Source organism: Palaemon carinicauda, chromosome 24, assembly GCF_036898095.1.
Source record: "Palaemon carinicauda isolate YSFRI2023 chromosome 24, ASM3689809v2, whole genome shotgun sequence".
In the NCBI taxonomy this organism is placed as follows: domain Eukaryota; kingdom Metazoa; phylum Arthropoda; class Malacostraca; order Decapoda; family Palaemonidae; genus Palaemon; species Palaemon carinicauda.
The window spans coordinates 45,026,359-45,033,858 of record NC_090748.1 but is presented as its reverse complement, the minus strand read 5'-3'; positions in this window follow the sequence as shown (position 1 = coordinate 45,033,858).

The following is a 7,500-nucleotide window of genomic DNA, read 5'->3' as shown; positions in this document are numbered from 1 at the left end:
TACTACTACTACTACTACTACTACTACTACTACTACTAAACTAATAATAATAATAATAATAATAATAATAATAATAATAATAATAATAATAATAATAATAAGTAGGTAAAAGTTTTGTACTTGTAAGACTCTTCCTAATCAAAAGGCTGTATTTATGATGTTGCGTTGACACTCACTGATTCTTGAGCAAAAATTCATCAAGAGTCATAATTATCGTAACTTTTAGCGAAATGATTATGTGTCTACATGACGAAAAAATAAAATAAAAAAAAAATCATTAATGTTGCTATTACTTTTATTGATTGTCATTTTATATCCCAAACAATATTATACCAATATTCTTTCTCCTTGTTCCGGAATAAAAACATAAAAATAACTATAAAATATGTTTTATAGTTTTATTGATACATACTTTTTCAACTTGACTTTCATGTTAGAAAACTATATCATCTTACTTTTCTACGCAAGTGTTCATATCTATTGATAATTGATTTTAAGGTACATTTTTTTTAAAAATAATAACTGTACCCTTTTATCATTGACGAACTTATGATATATTAAATAATAAAATTGTGATTTGTTCATGATTTTTGTTTTCTTCTTGAAGTTCCCTTTTTCATCGATCGCTAATCAAACCTTCTCTCAAAGCTGCCCAGAGAACGTAAGGCAAGTAAGCGAGCTGCGTTTTCCTTTGGGACGTCTGCACTTTGTGTATTATTCTCTTTGATGTTTATTAGCTGTCTGATGTTCTTGAACAAACAATAGCGCTAAGTTTTTACGATAGTTATTTTTCACAATGACCATATTTTAAAGACACTCTATTGTTAATGGATAGAAAAGACGTACTGATTCTTTTGAAATATTCTTAAAAATTCTAATAATGACATTTTAATGTAGGAGTTCTTTATGTATTTCACTAGAAACATAGTTTTGAAAAATGAAGTGAATGAACCTTTCTCTAAATGATATTGAAAATAAATAAATTTTACCTCTAATTAAAAATGAATTCTGAAATATCACCTCGAAACTTGATTCTATATTTCATTTACATTTTCAAAGAGAATATATTACATTATCTGAAATAGTAATTATCGATATATATATATATATATATATATATATATATATATATATATATATATATATATATATATATATATATATATATAATAATAATAGTGAATGTGATATGTTCTTTCGGATTCTAATCTTTATCTTTTTCTTGCGTCGTACTTAGGTTATTATACTTTGAAAGAAATATTTAAAATATTACCTGAAAAAATTATCGCGAGTGAAGTTGAACTCCATGAACAAAAGGCATTAATAGAGCAATCCATGTGACGTATATTGCAGAAAATAATTAACTTAACTATTATATATCAATGTTGCCAAATCTGTTGAATATCAAGAGAAAGTAGGCGATAGAGTAACACCTTAAACTTTTAAAGGTACCATACACGTTCAAAAAAGAACAATGTCACAGATAAACTGCTTCCGAAATAGTTGTGGATTTTTTGTTTTTATCACTTTCTCTTGTAACAATACCACTTGCATTTTATCTTGGTATATGGAGAACATTAACACCCAGGACTGCACTGCAGAACCCCTATGATGTTATTGTTGACAGCTGTATGGCATCACCGTAGAGACTGCAAGAACCTCCACATCTATGGTGTCTGCAGTCAACCTAGCTTTGCATTAACACACACAAGGAAAACTATGAGCATCGAACCATAGGCGTCCCCACTGTTCCGGTTCCACCATGCTTGGATCAAGAGAAGTCCCGATCTTCTACACAAGATTGCCGCATGGAAAACTTCCGCTGCCAAACACACACACACACACACACACACACACACACACACACACACATATATATATATATATATATATATATATATATATATATATATATATATATATATATATATATATATCTATTTATATATATCTATATATCTATCTATCTATCTATCTATCTATCTATATATATATATATATATATATATATATATATATATATATATATATATATATATATATATACACACATATATATATATATATATATATATATATATATATATATATATATATATATGTACATATATATATATATATATATATATGTATATATATATATATATATATATATATATATATATATATATATATATATATATATATATATATACAGAGGAGGCTAGGAAAGAGTGGGGGGAATATTTTGAAAGTTCACTGAATGTTGAGAATAATAGCTGGCAGATATAATTGCTGTTACAGGTGTTGAGTTGCCAATGATGGGAGATGAAAATGGGACAGATATTACAAGAGAGAAAGTGAGGAGAAACCAAGAAGAAACGAGAGTAGGAAAAGCACCTGGCATGGATGGTGTGAGAGCAGAGATGTTGAAGGAAGGGGGTCTGACTGGACTTGAATGGTTAGTGACATTGTTTAATATGTATTTTGTGTTGTCAACGGTACCAGTAGATTGGGTTTGTGCATGTATTGTAGCACTATAAATGGGTAAGGGAAGTGTGCATGAGTGTTGAAATTCAAAGGGCATTTGTTTGTTGAGTGTGGTTGGAAAAGTGTATGGTAGAGTACTGATTAATAGAATTCAGGATAAAACAGAGAATGCAATCTTAGAACAGGGTGGTTTTAGAAGAGGTAAGGGATGCATGAATCAGATATATGAGAAATATTTAGCAAAAGGTCAGGATGTGTATGTTGCGTTTATGGATCTGGAGAAAGCTTATGATACAGTTGATAGGGAAGCAATGTGGAATTTGATAAGGTTATATGGAATAGGTGTAAAGTTTTTGCAAGCAGTGAAAAGTTTCTACAAAGATAGTAAAGCGTGTGTTAGGATAGGAAATGAAGTAAACGATTGGTTTCCGGTGAGAGTGGGGCTAAGACAGGGATATGTGATGACGGCATGGTTGTTCAACTTGTATATTGATTGATTGGTAAGAGAGGTGAAAGCTGGAGTGCTTTGACTAAGATTGAAACTGGTAGACGAGAATGATCATGAATGGGAGGTAAATCAGTTGCTGTTTGTGGATGATACTGTACTAGTTACAGATTCGGAAGAGAAGCCTGGCCAATTAGTGACAGAATTAGGGAAGGGTATGGGAGAAGGAAGTTGAGAGTTAATATGGGCAAGAGTAAGGTTATGATATGTACGAGAATGAAAGGTGGTGCGATGTCGAATGTCATATTGAATGGAGATTTACTTGGGGAGGTAGATCAGTTTAAGTACTTGTGGTCTGCTGTTGCAGCAAATGGTGGAGTGGAAGCAGATGTACGTCAGAGAGTGTATGAAGGATTCAAAGTGTTGTGGGCAGTGAAGGGAGTGGTAAAGAATAGAGGGTTACTATTATTATTATTATTATTATTATCATTATTATTATTATTATTATTATTATTATTATTATTATTATTATTAACTAAACTGTGACCATAAGGAGGAATGATAGGTTATTATTATTATTATTATTATTATTATTATTATTATTATTATTATTATTATTATTATTATTATTATTATTGTTGTTGTTGTTGTTGCTGTTAACTAAGATATGAATATGTGGATGACTGATTCATTATATATATAGTAATTCCGAGAGTGTTGTATTTAGTATAATGAATATTTTCTACAAGATTTTAGTTACATATTTGTGGGTTGGTTTTGATGTACTTGTGAATATCAGTTTTTAATGTTTTATGGGGTCTACTGTAATTTTGCACACAGTATAGAATTTTAATGAGTTTTACCATTTTAAGTTATTTTATCTCTACTTTAAAGTCATACTAATGCAAGTAATGGACCAAATGTATTTTAGTTGATAGTCAAAAGATTTATATGGAAGCATCTCTCATGTAAATGATAGATTTTAATGTAATCACAATATTAGTAACCACTATTCTATATGTTGCTTTATAAATAATGTATAATACCCAATGTATTTATTTGGAAATAAAGTATTATTATTATTATTATTATTATTATTATTATTATTATTATTATTATTATTATTATTATTATTATTATTATTATTATTATTATTATTATTATTATTATTATTATTATTATTATCTAAGAATGTTTGAATAAACAAGGGTTATATGTTTATATAATTTTGGTTAGGTACTTTGGATCAGTAGGAAATGAAAGTATTTTTTTTTTAGACTGCATAAGTAAATTGTTAAGTGATGGGATTACCAATCAGTATATGAAATGCATTGAAAAATCATCAGTAAATTTTATTTTATTTTATTTCCTTATGTGGTTATGAATATTATTTTTTTTTCTGGTTATAGTTTTGAAATATAACTATTAGAGTCCATTATTTTTTATATAAAGTTGTACTTCCTTCTTTCACCCACCTTTTTTTTAAATGTAATTATCTCTTAGGAATATTTAGATTTGACGATTATGGATTTGAAGGGTTCCTGCATTATATTCATTAATGATGGCATCCACTATAAAATAATTGATAATTGATTTGGATGTTGAATACCAGAGCTTTACAATGAATAAGGAATTCACTGTTCGGTCCAAAGGACTGATTCACCTATGGTTTAATTCATGTGATTTTACATGGCTATTGTAAACCAGCGTCTACAAGTAAAATTACTTTTATTTTTCATGAAGCATCATTTTAATATTACCATTTTATTCTTCAGCTCTCGTAGCATGAAGTATGAGATGAGGAATGGAATAATATTAAACTAAAAGCTCAAGATAGACACGACTTGCGAAATCTAACCGAGGTCCTTTGCGTCAATTGGTGTAGGAAAGGAAGATGATGATGAATGAAACTTAACGCCTTATGAAGTTCCAAAAAATTCTGCCAGTATTTCCAGATTGGAGGAATTAATACCTTAAGTGCGCATTTGAAATGAAGATTTTTTTTTGAGGTGCACTTGATTTATTCATCAAGTCAGGACAAGCGACGGGAACACACCAAAAATGCTTTTGAAGTTTGTTTATTTCTAAAAGGAATAAAAAAAAATAAGACATAATAGAATTGGTAGGAAAGATAAGTGCCATTTGCATTATAACTGGGTAACCAAATGAAACATTATAATTTGGAAATCGGATCCTTTCTGTTAAAAATGGATGCTATAGAATAAGAAAAAACTGAGTATTATATGAAGCGAGCGAATTTAGAGATTCTTTAACCAATGCGATATATGGACAACTAAGAAAGCAGTAATTAGAAAATTACCAGGCGATTTATAGAATAAACGAAAAAGTACCAAGAGTAGAGACTATAAAGAACAGGTGCAGTTACCTATTCTCCAAAGGGAATATAAAAGTCACTTCAAAATTGGAGAAAGAATTAAGGAAAAAATTCCTCCTGAATGTTAAAGTAATAAAATTCTAATTGCATAGGAAGAATTAGGTTTTCAGAAAGAACGAATCATTTAATGTATTCACTTGAATAAGAAAATATTCTCAACATCACTTTTCCTTCCACTACATTTTTTGCAGTATTCTATATAAAATGCACTGCAACATACTAACGGTTAACTTATCTTCAGGGAAATTTAATGTAAGAAGATTAGAATATAGAAAATAGCAATATAAATGTGCGCAGTGCCTGGGATGGTACCTATTTTTTTTTTTTTTTTAATTTCTAAGATTACAATTTACTGCAGTAGAAGTAAATTAAGGTAGAGAAACGGGTAGGGAGAGTTATGTGACGGTGCCGAGAGAAGGGTTGTGAACTCAAAGGCAGTGTGAAAGCAACTGAGTTAATTTATTATGGAACACTCTCCTTTATATACATAACCTCAAGGCAACAGGAAATTACATGTTCGAGAAAATGACAATGTTACATAGGCGACACGCAGACATGTTTGTTCTGGTTCTTTTTAGTGCGAGGGAAGAGCGAAGATACAAGCATAATATATACAAAAGGAATTATGTACAATTGTGTGACACACGGTTGGTACAGTTACCTGGGTGTGGTATGAGTGTGAACAACCACGGAAAAAATATTTACCAATGTAATAAAGAAGACAAGGATTTTTCCAGAGAACTGCAAGAAGGAAGGAAAGAATATAGAATATTAAAGTCTCATATGAATAAGGAAAATCATGAATAAATTGTTCTTTGTACTTTCTCGAGAAAGGTTTTTTTTTTTTAGATACGCCAAAACTTATAAGAAGAAACTAGCCCATTTTAAATGTAATATGAAATATATTTCCCATTCATAATATTGCTTGTCCACTGCAAGACAAACGTCTCAGACATTTCTTTTCCCACCCGTCTGTTTATAGCGTTTATATGCCAGTCTATACTAGCAAATTTTCTTAATCTGTCAAGCCAACGTCTCCCCTAGCTTCTCCTGATTCGTTTACAAAGTCTAGGGACTCATTCTTTTATTCCTCTCCTCCATCGGATATTGGGTATTTTCACTATATGTGCTCACCATAGAAATTTATTTTTCCTACAGGCTTTTAGAATATCTTCTACTATAGTTTGCTCTCGTATCCATATTACTCTTTTTCTGTCTGTTAGACATATTACCATCATTATCTTTACCATAAATGTTTGAGCTGCAACTAATTTATGGTCAAAGGCTCCAATTTTTTATGTATAATTTGATACTGAGATAATTGCATTTTACTTTTCATTGATTCTTTTTGTTTACCAAACGAAGCCATGTCAAGCTTATCCTTCTTTTAAATTTTGCCTCATGTCTTGGGGAAATACTTACGATATACATTAACAATATCTATAGGTCCATCTATAATCTATAATTGTTGTCTCTGAATTTTTATTGAGCGTTATCTTAGTTTTACTCAAATTCGTTTTCAGTCTTGCATTTGTTTTTCCGCTACTCAGCTCCTTTACCATTTTTGGCAATACCTCCCATATATCTCAAATAGAACTATGTCACCTGTAAACCTTAAGTTTTTAAGGTATTCCCCATTAGTCTTAATTCTATATTTTCCCAATCTTAATTCTTATAAACTTCTTCTTAGTATGCTATGAATAACTTAGGAGAGATAGGTCTCTCTTTCTAGTTCCTTTTTGAATTGGAGCTTTCTCAATATCATTATATAGTTATAGGATTGCTATACTTCCTGTATAGAGACCTTCAACTTATCTAGATTGAGTATATATTTCCTGTCTTTGAAAGTTTCCTTTGCTGCCCAATTTTGGGTAGAATCAAACATGTTCTCATATATTACGTGGTAGCTTTTCGTCTTTTGTGTCTTCCCTCATATAATGCACAAAATTTTCCTAACTAAAGGTATAGAGCAATCTTGCAGACATTTTGCATAAATTTCATAGAGTTATACTACTATAAAATCTTCGCCCTTTATTATTGAATCAATTCTTAGGCCATATTCTCCTGCTGCTTTCTATCTTTTCAGGATTCTATTGATTACTTTACTTCTCCTTTTATTACTTCTTGTACCGGCTTAGGTGTTTCTTTACTTTTATCGCCATAGTTATTTCTTATATTTGTTTAGTATAGC